The sequence below is a fragment of the Ursus americanus genome, chromosome 5, assembly GCF_024610735.1.
Source record: "Ursus americanus isolate L20-20 chromosome 5, mUrsAme1.1.p, whole genome shotgun sequence".
Taxonomy (NCBI): Eukaryota; Metazoa; Chordata; class Mammalia; order Carnivora; family Ursidae; genus Ursus; species Ursus americanus.
The window spans coordinates 51172932-51186839 of record NC_142131.1 but is presented as its reverse complement, the minus strand read 5'-3'; the positions used below and the strand labels follow the sequence as shown (position 1 = coordinate 51186839).

Here is a 13908-nt window from a genome sequence, read left to right as displayed (position 1 = left end):
ACTGAGCTTGGTTTCTCCCTCTGTAAAATGGGGATGACGATAATACTCACCCGGAAGGGCCACTGTCGAGATGAAACGAGTAATGCGTGTAAAACAGCCAGCTGCACACCTGGTTCACAGGAAGGACTCGGTAACTGTTAGCTAGAATCATAATGAAGATGCCGACCAAGACCAAAGCCTGTAGTAACTGTCACGGTCAGACATGGGTAGAAAGAAGGTCGAGGCTGCTGAGAGGAAAAGGTTCAAGCGCTGAAGCTATTTCCTCTGCACTAGTCACCCCTTCAAGCACATGTTTGGATAGAACTTCCAGCCATCTTTTAAATACTTCCAAGAGTAGGCCTCTTCTTAAATGTGTGTGTAAAAAGGGCGAGATGCAGCTGACGGAGAGCTCGTTTAAACCGAAAACCAAACTCTTCCTTTTTCTCTTGTCCTTTCCTTCCCTAAGGTCCAGGACAATGAACCTCATTTAGATCAAGAATATTTACCCAAAGCCTCTTTCCATTTAAGACATTTTGGCAGGATAGTGAATAATCCCTTCCCCTAATGAGGAATATTCACTGTCTATTATCACTGGAACAAAGATGTCATTATTAAAATAAACTCTTAGAGTAGAATGGCCACTTTAGTTATAAGAGCATCATTCATAATGGCTTTATAAGAGTGGAAGCTCTGACATCATTATCCTATAGAACACTGTCAAAGATCTCAGTTCTAAGAATCTGTTAGGATTCTTTGGTGGCAAGCAACGGAAACCATTCTAGGTTACTTATGCAAAAGAAATGGGCAGTGGGATTGCTCGCAGATCCCAAGAGAAAGCTTGGCAACCAGGTTTCAGAAAGCACAGGAGCCAGGATTGCTCAGGGAGCAGGAACCAACAGACAGACTTTTGGGGTCACTTGTACCAGATGAATCAATTTCACTTATTTTTGGACTCTGTTTCACTTGTCTCAAGATTTAATTTCCTGGGAGAGAAAATCTGTTTGGCCAAATGTGGGCCTTGGGTCCACTGGTCAGCTAGGGTGCCTCAGAGCACCTTGATTGACATTCTTACCAAGCCTACCTACTATAGGAGAGGGCTAGTTAGTTGCCTGGGGAAACTGAGGTGCTGCCCCTAGAAGGGGGACTAGATTAATGGGAAGGCAAGAAGAGTTTTACACTTCAGAGAGAATCCAGAGTAGAGATGTATTGGAGAGATTACTCACTGGGAAAATTGAGGTACTGAGTTAAAGTACAGTGGTCCCCCATTATTCACAGTTTCAGTTACCAGTGGTTAGTCATGGTCCATAAGCAGATGAACCTCCTTCTGATTTAATGTCAGAAGGTCAGTAGAAGCCTAATGTTACGTTGCAATGCCTGTGTCATTCACCTCACTTCATCCCACCACACAGGCATTTTATCATCTCACATTATCATAAGAAGAAGGGTGAGTCCAGTACAATAACATATTTTGAGAGATAGGTAGAGACCACACTCACGTAACTTGTATTACAGTCTGTTGTTGTAATTGTTTTATTTTTATTGTTGTTTGTGTCTTATTGTGCTTAATTTATAAGTTAAACTTTATCATAGATATGTATGTCTAGAAAAAAACATAGTAGATGATACACACATTTCAATAGTATCTGTGGTTTCAGGTATCCACTGGGGGTCTTGGAGTGCATCCCCTGAGGATAAGGGGAAACTACTGTCGCTTGCTAACAGGTTACATTTAATGACAGAAATGAACCTTCTGACTCCTACCAGCCAAGTAGGAATTATTTCCTTATTTTTTCCAGCTTGCTGAAGCACTGGTTCAAAGACCTGGCAGAGCATCAGAATTACCTGTGGAACTTGTTAAAAATAGAGGAGCAGGGTTTGGCATGAGGCTGGGGCATCTGTATGTTTAATAAGCTTCTCATCTGATTCTATGTACAACCAATCTGAAGGCCCACTACATCAACTTTCCATAGGATCTGACATAGAAAAAGAACATTGTAGAACTGAAAATGGGTTAAGGTAATTTTAGGGAAAAGATCCAGGTTTGGTGATAAAAATTTTTTGAAGTCCAGTTAGTGCTAGCTGTCTTCATGGTTTGTGGTTAGCAAATGTGAGGATAGGAAGAACTCTTCCCTGTTTATAACAAGCCTGGGCCAAGTGGATCAGGAAGTTTAGGCTGTTGTCCTAGGAAGCACTTACAGTTGAGCTCTGCAAGGAACAGGGCTAGGGCCCCTCTAGGGCTCTCCTGACATCTCTAGTGCTGGCGGGGAAGGATCAGATTATATGGGTAGATTACCCAAGTGCTAAGATCTAGAACACCGAGAAGGGGTGGGAAACAGGCTTAAGCTGGCACAGACAGGAAAGGGATCTGTTACCTTTGTCTTTTTGACTCAGCACAACTGAAGAAGACAGGCCACATAAGTCTCTCAACCAGCCTGGAGTGAGGAAGAACACTACTCTTCTGCTGGGGAGCTGCATTCCTCCTGGCTCTTCACCTGGCCACTCCTAATCATCCTTTGGTCCTTGCGTAAATACCACCTCCTCAAAGAGGGCTTCTTGCCCCCTAGTCTAACATAGGCCCCTTGCTGTTGTCTCCTGTGGACCCCTATTCTTTCCCAGAGCCAGCTTCATGGGGATGCACCCTGCATGTTTGGTTTAATACTCTGCAATTGACATCTTGAAATTCTTTATTTTTTAAAAGATTTTATTCATTTGAGAGAGAGAGAAAGAGAGCAGAGATAGAGAGCATAAGCAGGGATGAGGGGCAGAGGGAGAGGGAGAAGCAGACTCCCTGCTCACCCTGCTGAGCAGGGAGCCAGACTTGGGGCTTGATCCCAGGACCCTGAGATCACAACCGGAGCTGAAGGCAGAGGCGCAACCGACTGAGCCACCCAGGTGTCCTGCTGCCATTTTGAAATAATTTTTTAACAAGGGGCTCTCCATTTCCATTTGACTGGGTTCTGCACATTATATAGGTCTTATTATATATCTAAGATCCCGTTCTTTCCCTTCCTTTATCTTAGTACCATTTAATTGTGGTGGCCCTAGTGTCTAGCACCATGCCTGCCGCTATATAAAGACCTAATAAATATTAATGATAGCCATTTGAAATTTGACTATGTTTTACTTATTTTTAAAAAGCATATTCGTATGGTTCAACATAAAGTATTCTGGATGAATGAACAAATGATAGTAGGAAGAAAGGTTCCTTGAACACAGTAGGTTGCTGACCCAATATCCACTTGACTATTTCCTCCCTACTTTCTTCTTATCTTCCTTCTGCCAGTTTTGATCAGGTGTTCACTCCTCCCCAGGGACTCAGAGGAGGAGACTCCATCCCTAATTCCAGGGTAGATACTGATGAGCCTACATATATTCTGTCTCCTAAGAACATTCTTTCTTTTGACTCTGACACTGTCAGGTTTGAATGAGACTCTTGGAACTACTGCAGCCATCTTGCTACCAGCCGGATGATGAAACCAACCCAAAACAGAGAGCAGAGCCAAGTAATTGCAGAAAAGTAGTATGAGGACATATTGTGCATGGACCCTGATCTATCTATGAACTTCTTATTACGTGAGATAATGAAATTTTCTGTTGTTTGTTCTGGTTGTCAATTGCTATGAAATAATTATCCCAAAATGGAGAGGCACAAAACAGCACCCGTTTTATTATATTTCACAATTTTGTGGACCAAAAGCCAAAGAGGGCTCAGCTAAATGATTCTTTTATCCCATGTAGCATCAACTGAACTTACTCAGTGTTATTCAGCTGGTCTGAAGAATCCAAGATGGCTTCCCTCATACAGTAGGCATCTCGGTGTGATGGCTGGAAGCCTACGCTCAGCTGGGACCTTCAGTCAGAGCATGTCTATGTGGCCTATCCAGCATGGCTATCTCAAGTAGTCAGACTTCTTACATGGGGCTCAGGACTCTCAGAGAGAGAAAGTTCTAAAAGGCAGGAAGTGGAAGCTGCCAGTCTCTTCAGGCACAAGCCTGGACTGGCACAGAATCACTTCTGCCATATTCTATAGGTTGAACCAGGTGTAAATGCTGCCCAGATTCAAGAGGAGATGACATAGATTCTACCTCTTGATGGGAAAGTATCAAAGAGTTTATGGCTACCTTTAATTCTCCACATTACTTAAGTCAATTTCTGTTATTTATAGGCAAAAGGATCCTAAATAATTAAAGAAATTCAAGTTTCTTTCTACCCTGGGAAGATATTTCTTCCTGTTCCTCTAACACGGGTCTGTCAACTTTTTCCACAAAAAGCCAGATAGTAAATAGTTTAGGTTTTATAGGCCACACAGTCTCTTAACTCTGCCAGTGAGGCATGAAACCAGCCATGGAAAATATATAAATGAGTGAGCATGGCTGCTTTCCAGTAAAAAATTTATTTATGGTCACTGAAATTTGAATTTCACATAATTTTTGTGTGTCATGGAATATTATTATTTTATTTTGCTTTTTTCCCCCAACCATTTAAAAATATAGAAGCCATTCTTACTTTTTTGGCTGTACAAAGAAAGAAGGGAGGCCAGATTTGGTCCCTGGGCCATATTTTACTGACCCCTCCCCTAACACATCAAGCTTGCTCCAAGCTCTGGATCTTGGCATGTGCTGACTCGCTGTCCAGAAAACTCCTTTCCATGGACTTCACATGGTTTGTACCTCTTCTTTAGTTGGGTTTTAACTCAACTATTACCTCTGCAGTACAACCTTCTCTGATAACTCTCTCTAAAACTGTTCCCTTACATTTCCTTGATAGCACTTCCCACTGTCTGAAATTTTGTTCACTTATTTGTTCACTCATTGATTTGTTGCCTCTTTTCTACCCTCACTAGAACAATTTAAATGAAGGCAAGATCCTGTATGACTCTCCTCTGTATGCGCTTTACCTAGCCCAGTGCCTGGCGGGTAATAGATGCTCATTAAACATTTGTTGTATTTGAGTTAAATGATTACAACTCAGTTTTCTAGGGCTTGACAAGAACATAAAAGGCTACTCAGTTTATACTCATTGATGAGAGAAAGGTAGTAAAGGCAGAGGAAGGAGATCATCTACACTTGGAAGTGTTGATCCTCTGTTATTTCCCAGGGCTTCTAGCAAAAGCTGGCAGAAAAATTCTTCTCTTTTATAATTCGGAAGATAGCTATTTTCCTCTCTTGGCAGATAAGAATGACTTACCTTGCCTGTTTGGAGGCAGGAAAAGGGGAAACAACCTTAAACAGCCTTATTTGATTAGGGAGAGTGTCATCACGGTGCTTTTGAAATAGTGTTCGAAAGCTGGATTCCTCTAGACTAAGGTATGATTTCATAGACACTCTCAGGATCCTTGAGGGGTTATGGCAAAGGTCCTGGGTGGCACAGCAGTGATGGAAATGACAGAGTTGGGGATAACATCAGGCTAAACTTGTCCTCAGATGGGAGGGAGGAAAAAACAGCAGCAGGTATGGCATTCAGGACAAGAAGGCTTGAGTATACTGGTGGTACTGGGTGGTGGCCAGAGACCAACAGTTGGGCACTGGGCTTTCCAAGCTTGGGGACAGAAGTGGCTGTCATTCAGTCATCCAGTCCTGCCCCTAGTTACTAAAACGGACAGATTGCTAGGGTAGAGAGAGCCCGCTGGAGGTGAACATAATACACAGGAAGTGTCCATGGGAAGCAGTGAGGACCACAGCCTAGTGGACTTTACAATGTAGAACGTTGTGGGTTCCATGAGTTCAGGTGAGGAACAGAGAGCTGGGACAGAGAGAACATCAAGTAGAGAATGAGGCTGACACAGAAGGTGACGAGAGGATTACCTACAGATGCTGTGCGCAGTGTGGGTTGCAATTCATAGGCTAGTTGGGCTAAGGTAGTTTCTGTGACTTTAGACAGTTGATTCTCCGTCAGTGGATAAAGCAGAAAAAATGATGCCATTATGTGTCTCAAAATGGTCTTTTTGGGTGCAAGTGGTGGGAAAGCTTACAAAATGTGGCCAAAGCTTTAAAGGAAATTGATTGGCTCTTATAACTAAGAAGTATAGCAGTATACTAGCTAGATTCAGGTATGGCCAGATCGAGGATCACAGTGTCTTAGGTACTTTGTCAGTCTCTCTCTCTCTCTTCATGTCTCACCTCTTCTTTTCTCTACATCAACTTCATTCTCAGAGGCTCTCCCTATTATATGGTGGCTCACATTATCTCCAGGTATATATCCATATATATCCACCCAGCTTCAAGTTCAACCTAGTACCTTTGGCCTGGTTGCTCTAGCAACCAAGAATTCTATCTCTTTGCCTCTGACGGGGTCATGTGCCAGTCTATGAGCCAGTCATTGAGCCGGGGGCGTCACAGTGCTTTATTGTCAACCCTGGGTCACATGCCTTCCCGTTGAAGCCCAGTATAGTCACCTCAACCCAAATTACCTGGACTTGAATTGGGGAAGAAGTGGTTCCCCAAGAAAACTCGGATGCCATTATCATAAGAATGGGGTATGGATGCTGGGTAGGCAAAGACCAAAACAAAAGAAAAAACAAACAAAAATTAGATGTCTACTGCATGGTGACTAACATAATATAATAAAAAAAACATTAAAAATAAATAAATAAAAAAATAAATAAATACTCAAAAAAAAAATTAGATGTCTACAGCCAGTGTTATCACACTCACATGTCATTGACCAGAAGCCACCTCCTCTCTCACCAGTAGATGAATATAATATAATATAATATAATATAATATAATATAATATAATACTAAGATGAATATAATACTTAATGATGCCATCAGGTCCTAGACATTGCATTGTTTTCACATTGACAAATTTACATCCTCTGGTTTAAATCAGCTTTAGGGAGTTAACACCGAGAGCAGAAAATAATCATCTGTGAGAAAAAAAATATTCAAACTGATTTAAGCAAAATCACAGAATAGCACAAACTTGGTAATTAAATTTGGTAACTAGAAATCCAACTCTTGCCCAAATAATCCTTGGATTTCAAGGTGACAAATGTCTAGGAAAAAAAAAGAAAGGCTTTTTTTTTTTTTTTTTTGGTAGGGGGTTCTACATTTGTCTAGAGACCCATTTCACTTTCCACTCAGAAATAATTCCTGAAGAAATTTTAACACAGGAAGGCTCAGAATAAAAGTGCTTTTCTAATACCAATAATGTGTATGCACTTGGTTCCTATCTCACTTTATTTTCATGACATTACATCTTTCCACTCGTGCATACTTCTGACTACTCCATTTCTGTATCCTTTACCCAAGCCTGAACTATTGGTGTTTTCCAGAGTGTCATGGTTTGTTTCCAGCTCTGTTCTTCTTACAAACAGAGTAACTCTTCATTCATTGTTTCCAGCAGGTACCCACGGACAGCCTCCTTTGGGCCAAGTACTATGCCAGCCATCCTCATGGGTTAACTTCCGATCATCTGTGTGCTAATGACGCCCACTCTCTGAAGTCCAGACCTCTCCACATTCACACTCCTACATTCACATGGGAGGTACTTTATAAATAGCTCTTAAATTAATGGATAAATGAATGAATGCTTTTCCTTAAAAGTTTCAAGTTCTTTCACACCCCTAAAATGAAATCCTTTTCCTGCCTGATGGTATTACTTGGACTTGGTAATAGCCTCAAGAAGAGAAACCATAAGGTTACCCTTGCCTCCTCCTGGTCTCCTTCACATCAAGTTCCACTAATTTTAACTCACTGTTTCTTAAGCCTGCCTTTCTCCCCATCTCCACTCCTCCCACCTAATTCAGACCTGTATCATCATCTCCTTGGATGCTGCCCCAGCCTTGCTGCGGTCTGCCCGCCTCCAGGCATGTCCTTATAGCATCCACGCTCTCCTGCTTCAGTGGCTCTCTGTTGCCTACTGAACAAAGTTCATGCTCCTTGATTATGTTAAATCAAGTTCTCTGTGTCCTGCTCTCTGCCTTCCTTTCCAGCCTGGCCTTAAGAGTAACTTGCCTAGAATTTCTGTGGTTTCCTGTACACAGTATGCAGATTCTTTGCTTATGTGCTACACTCTGGTGTATGACCCACTGTGTACCTCCATTTGTATACCTCCATGTAAGCCTCAGCTGAGCTGCCAGTCCCTCTGGGAAGCCTGGCTGACTCTCTTCAGGCTGAGCTGGGTGCCCTCTACTTGGCTCCTGTAGTACGCTGGGCATCCCTCTGTCATTGCTCTGTAAAGCTCAGGTCCTCTTGCCATCACCTGGACTCCTTTGTGAGTTCCTTGAAGACGTGGGCATGTCTTGCTCATCCTTGACTCCTCAGTGCCTCACCAGCACCTGAAACCTAGTCGGATTTCAAAAGTGTCTGTTGAAGGTCTATGTGTCCTCCTAAGTGGAGCAGATGTTTTAGCCTTGGTAGCTTTCATGGTATGAAAAGATACCCCTTAAGATACCAAAACTAGAGGGTAATGTTGTCCAAAACTGGGTTAGAGGGTTATTGGCAGAAACTTAGAGGTAATCTAATTTGCATTTTTGCCCAAAGGATTAACTCTAGGGACCAAAAGCAATTGCTGAAGACCCTAAAATATGTGCTGGTCTGATAGCATGGGATCAGAAAAGTGACTAATAAGAAACAACAGGTGTTGGTGAGGATGTGAAGAAAAAGGAACCCTTGTGAACTGTTGGTGGGAATGCAAACTGGTGCAACCACTGAGGAAAACAGCATTGAGCTTCCTCAAAAAATTAAAAATAGAACTGCCCTATGATCCAGTAATTCCACTACTGAGTATTTACCCAAACAATACAAAACCACTAACTCAAAAAGATACATGTACTGTGTTTATTGCAGTAGTATTTGTAATAGCTGAATTATGGAGGCAGCCCAAGTGTCCATCCATAGATGAATGGAGAAAGAAGCTGGAAATGGCAAGATTTCATTCTTTTTATGGCTGATAGCAGCATAAAAAGCTACATGGATGGATCTAGAGAGTATAATGCTAAGTGAAATAAGTCAGTCAGGGAAAGACAAATACCATACGATATCACTCATATGTGGAGTTTAAGAAACAAAACAAATGAACAAAGTAAAAAAGAGGCAAACAAAATAAACAGACTCTTAAATACAGAGAAAAAGTGGTGGTGACCAGAGGGGGGGGTGGGTTGGGCGACGGGTGAAATAGGTGAAGGAGATTAAGAGCACACTTACCATGATGAGCACTGGGTAATGTATAGACTTGTTGAATCACTATATTGTACACCTGAAACTAATATAACACTGTATGTTAACTACAATGGAATTAAATTAAAGAAAAAATCAGGTATTTCTCCAGCTAAAACTGTTTATTTATTTATAGTCAGATCTTCTAAGTGTGTGCCAAATTTTCAGACCAGTATTTTTTTATAGATTTTATTTACTTAGGGGCATCTGGGTGGCTCATTTGGTTAAGTGTCTGCCTTCGGCTCAGGTCATGATCCCAGGGTCCTGGGATTGAGCCCCACATCGGGCTCCCTGCTCAGTGGGGAGCCTGCTCCTCCCTCTCCTGCTACCCTTGCTTGTGCTCTCTCTCTCAAATAAATAGATAAAATACTTTTATCTATTTATTTTAATCTGTTTATTTGAGAGAGAGAGAGAAAGAGAGCATGAGCAGGACCAAGGGAAAGGCTGAGCATGGAGCCTGACATGGGGTTCGATCCCAGGACGCCCAAATCATGACCTGAGCCAAAGGCAGACACTTAACCAACTTAGCCCCCCAGACTAACACTTTTAAAATTAATTTGAGATCCATATGGATTGTCAGCCAGTCAGAGCAGAGTTGGGGGAGAACAGGGTCATATCATGCTTTTGCTTTTCTTTTGGTAAGATGGAAGGCCACTGGAGGCTTTTGATCAGAAGAATGATATGATATAATTGACTGTTCTGTAAGGATCACTCTGACTGCTTGAGGGAGGCTTAACTACAGGCAGCATGGGCAGAGTCAGGAGACCAATTAGGAGATTACTGCAATAATCTAGGAAAAATATGACAGTAGCTTGGACCACGGTAAGCAGAAGAGATGGAAAAGCAGTCAGATTATGGGTTTGTACTGAAGACTCAGCCAACAGAGCTTGCCAGTAATTGGAGGTAGCTTGTTGAGGGGGAAGACAAGGATCCTTGTAAGGTTGTTGGCTTCAACATCTGTGGGTTTGGATTTGCCATTGGGAAGAGCAGATTTGGGGAGAAAATCAAGAGTTCAGTCCGGGTCTCTTTCTAACTCTGATATGCTTATTTAGGTGGACAGGTGGAGTGTTGAGCAGTCAAGCTGTGTATGCCTGTCCAGAGTTCAGAGGAGGGGTCACAACTAGGGTAGCTATTCGGTGTTTGTTAGGATGCAGATAGTATTAGTGACCCTGAGACAGGTTGGAGTAATCTAGGAGGTGTGTATGAATAGAGATTTTACAACTAACCTGGGAAAGTCCAGTGTTCAGAGGACAAGAGAATAGGGAAGAATCAGCAAAGGAAATGGAGGGAGAGGGGCCAGTGAGAAAGGAGACCCAAGGGCAGTGAGTGGGAGGTGACCCAGAGGCCAAGTGAAGAAAGATTACTGTGCCTGAAGTAACACACAACCCAGCAAATTCTGATGTACCCCAGTCTTTGGATACTGTATTTCTGGGTGTGTGTGTAACTCCTTTGGCCTGGAATCACCCAGGTATCACACACTCCCTGTGTTCCCTCCCCTGTGGTCCAGGACTTCAGGCTGGGTGTGTGTGGCCACAGTTTTACTAGTTTCCTTTTCCTCTTGTGGCAGCCACAAGATCAGTTCCCCTTCCTTTCTACACTTCTAGGGAAAGCCTGAAGCTTCTGCCAGGCCTGCCCATTCATCAAGTCATTCATTCATTCATTCATTCATTCATTCATTCATTCATTCATTTGTTGGTTCATTCACCGGATAGTTACTGTGAATTTACAATATGCAGGTGCTGTTCTAGGCACGGGAGGATCAAGCCATGAACCACATGGTCCCCACTCCATCCTTGCCAACAGGGAGCTTACATTCTAGTGGAGTGGGGAGGAGTAGGGAGAAGGGGGAGATAATGTGTGTGAGGGATGGTCAATAAACACATAACTTGAAATTGTTATGCGTACACTGAAGAAAACAAGCAAGGGTCTGAGATACAGAATCACAATGGAGACTAAGAGGGAGGCCTATTTTCAATTAGAAGGGCAGGAAAGCTTCTTGAAGAGTTAAATCGGAATATCTCCAAAGTAACCAGCAAAATCTTTTTCTTTCTTAGAGTCCTGAACTGAACTTGTGTTCCTAGTTCCTAGAAACCCCCAAGGCTCTTGGTTTCCTCCTAGGTTACTGGAACAATGGAGGAGACCTATAGCCAGTTCTCGCTTCAAGTGCACCATTACTGTTCCAGCTTATACTATAACTCTGAAAAATCAGTTCTGTCACAGTTGCCCCTCACATCCTGCAGAGGAGACAAAAGATTATAAAAATGGAATTTGTTTAAGTTCATCTTCCAACACTGTGGCCAGTTACTGCTTTCTTTAACTTTATTTACTTAGTTACTGCTTCATGTGTTTTTGAACACTTGAGACCGTGTAGACACTGGTCTCAGTAAGAATTTTCTGTGCATGCTACCATTTAATTTGTACAAGAGCCCCGTGAGGTACGTACCATTATCATCCCCATTTTATACTTAAAATGCCTGAGACTTTAAGAGATTAACTGGCTCTAGTCACACAGCCAGCAAGCGGCAGAGCTGTGGTTAAAACCCATGTCTGTCTGATGCTTGAGATTTTGCTTTTGGCATTACTTTATGAAAGATAATATGAAGGGCGCCTGGCTGACTCAGTTGGGTGAGTGTGCAACTCTTGATCTCTGGTTGGTGAGTTCGAGTCCCACGTTGGGTGTAGAGACTACTTAAATCAACCTAAAAAAAAAAAAAAGATGATATGAGAACATTCTTGACAATGTCTTTTAAACTACATCCTTCATCTTCCCCACATTATTGTTAGCTAAGGAACTTAAATACAAATTCACAAGTGGTAGGGTTTCTCCATAGGTGAACAATCTTTGGGGTATTTCAGTGACCTGTGTTAGTACTGTTAATCAAATTCCATTCTAAATAAGAAAAAAAAAAAAAAAACCCTCCATCCTAAAGTAGAAGTGTGGTTAGTTTGTGATTTCAGTTTTAAAACAAGCACTCATTGTCTTTCACTAATGCTATAAATAGAAATTCAAGGAAGTATTTCAACTAATAAAAATAAAAATATTTTTGTTAAAACATCAAATATTTGGCTTTCATTTCTGTGCTCATTTTAAAAACTATAATTTCAAGATGTTTTTAGCAAGCATGGTACATTTTGAGGTTTTTATTTTTATTTTTTTTAAAGATTTTTTATTTATTTATGTGACAGAGAGACAGCCAGCGAGAGAGAGAACACAAGCAGGGGGAGTGGGAGAGGAAGAAGCAGGCTCCTAGCCGAGGAGCCCGATGTGGGGCTCGATCCCGGAACGCCGGGATCATGCCCTGAGCCGAAGGCAGACGCTTAATGACTGCGCTACCCAGGTGCCCCCATTGTGAGGTTTTTAAAAGTTCATATAGTAATACAAGTTATAGTTTATTGAGCACTTACTATGCCTGACAATGTACTAGGTATATTATTTCACTTGTTCTTAACTATAGCTCTCTGTAATAATTACGTATTGTCCGTCTTCTAAAGATGAAGACATTGAGACTCAGATAGTTAAGTAACTTACCTGAGATTCAAAATCATTGTGTCAAAGCCAGTATTTGAACCTATGGATGAAAACTGATGCTTTTTTCATTATACAACTTTATTTTTTATTCAGCCTTCAGAAGCCTTCTTTTCTTATTAGATTATTTTCATTCTTTAAATAAATGACCTTAGGGAAGTATCTTTCTTCCCTGGTATTCAGTTTCCTTTCCTTTAAGACAATGCGATTGAATTGGATATTTTCCATAATCTCTTTTAGCTCTAAAGCTACATGGTTCTGTGAGTCCATGGATAGCCCAGTTCAAAGATAATTGGTTGGTGTTCAGTGGGACTCCTGGTTTTCTTGTTTCTACTTTTTGGGGAACAGTACGAAATTGAATCTTTTAACTCAATTTAGTAGGTCTATCTACTATTTTTTATACTCATGGATATATTATCTGGTCCTTTTTAGTAGCAAAATGTGTCCTCACTGTCATTTATAATACTCATCACTAACAATAGACCAGAGAAATAGATTTGAATTGCTTTTCCTTTCTTTCATTTGGCTAGTCCGGGGGTCAGCAAACTATGGCTTGTGGGCCAAATCTAGCCTGCTACTTATTTTTATATGGCTTACTGAGATTGGGTATTATATCTTAAAACAGCTGGAAAACAACATTAAAAGAAGAGTTTGTGATGCCTGAAAATTACATAAAATTTAGATTTCAATGTCCATAAACTTTTTGAAACTCACCCACCATATTCATTCATTTATGTATCGTCTATGGCTGGTTTCCTGCCACGACTTCAGATTTGAGGAGGTACAACAGAGCCTGAATGGTCCAAAAAGGCTGGAAACCCTTTCTAGAAAAAGTCTGCCAATCTCTGGGTTAGTTTGTGTTAAAAAGTGATTAAACAAGGAGACCAACTGAGGTTGTTCTAATGCCTTGATAGCCAAGTAAGCAAAACAAAATCTAAGCAGGACTCAATGAACTTGAATCCGAGAAAATGAAACTGAAGAAGAACCAATCACAGACAGCCACCCCCGCTTTCCCACATAAAGCAACCACTTAAGCTATAACCAAATAATTGCTTTGCTTTGCTTCCAAGTCTTCTCCATAAAAACTTTGCCCTTAACTCCTTTTGGTGGCATGCTCCCAATCATTCTGTTCGGTGCTGCCTGATTGGATTGATGTTTGCTCAAATAAACTCTCAAAAAGTTTTATGTGCCTCAGTTTCTCTTTTAACATCTGTCATACTGTATTGATTGCCTCCTATTGCT

At 41.5% G+C, this 13908-nt stretch overlaps 1 protein-coding gene across 10 annotated transcripts in view; it reads left to right on the top strand.

Annotated features, from left to right (window-relative positions):
* LOC123790207 (uncharacterized) overlaps positions 1-13908 on the top strand; it is a 385091-nt gene that overhangs the window by 364823 nt on the left and 6360 nt on the right. For 7 of the 10 annotated variants that reach the window (XM_087862176.1, XM_087862173.1, XM_087862180.1 and 4 more), the window contains one exon: positions 7324-13902. The gene's annotated coding sequence lies outside the window, so the exon portion shown is untranslated. Of the gene's footprint in view, positions 1-7323; positions 13903-13908 lie in introns of those variants that run through there. The other 3 variants (XM_087862179.1, XM_087862174.1, XM_087862175.1) reach the window with 2 other exon arrangements.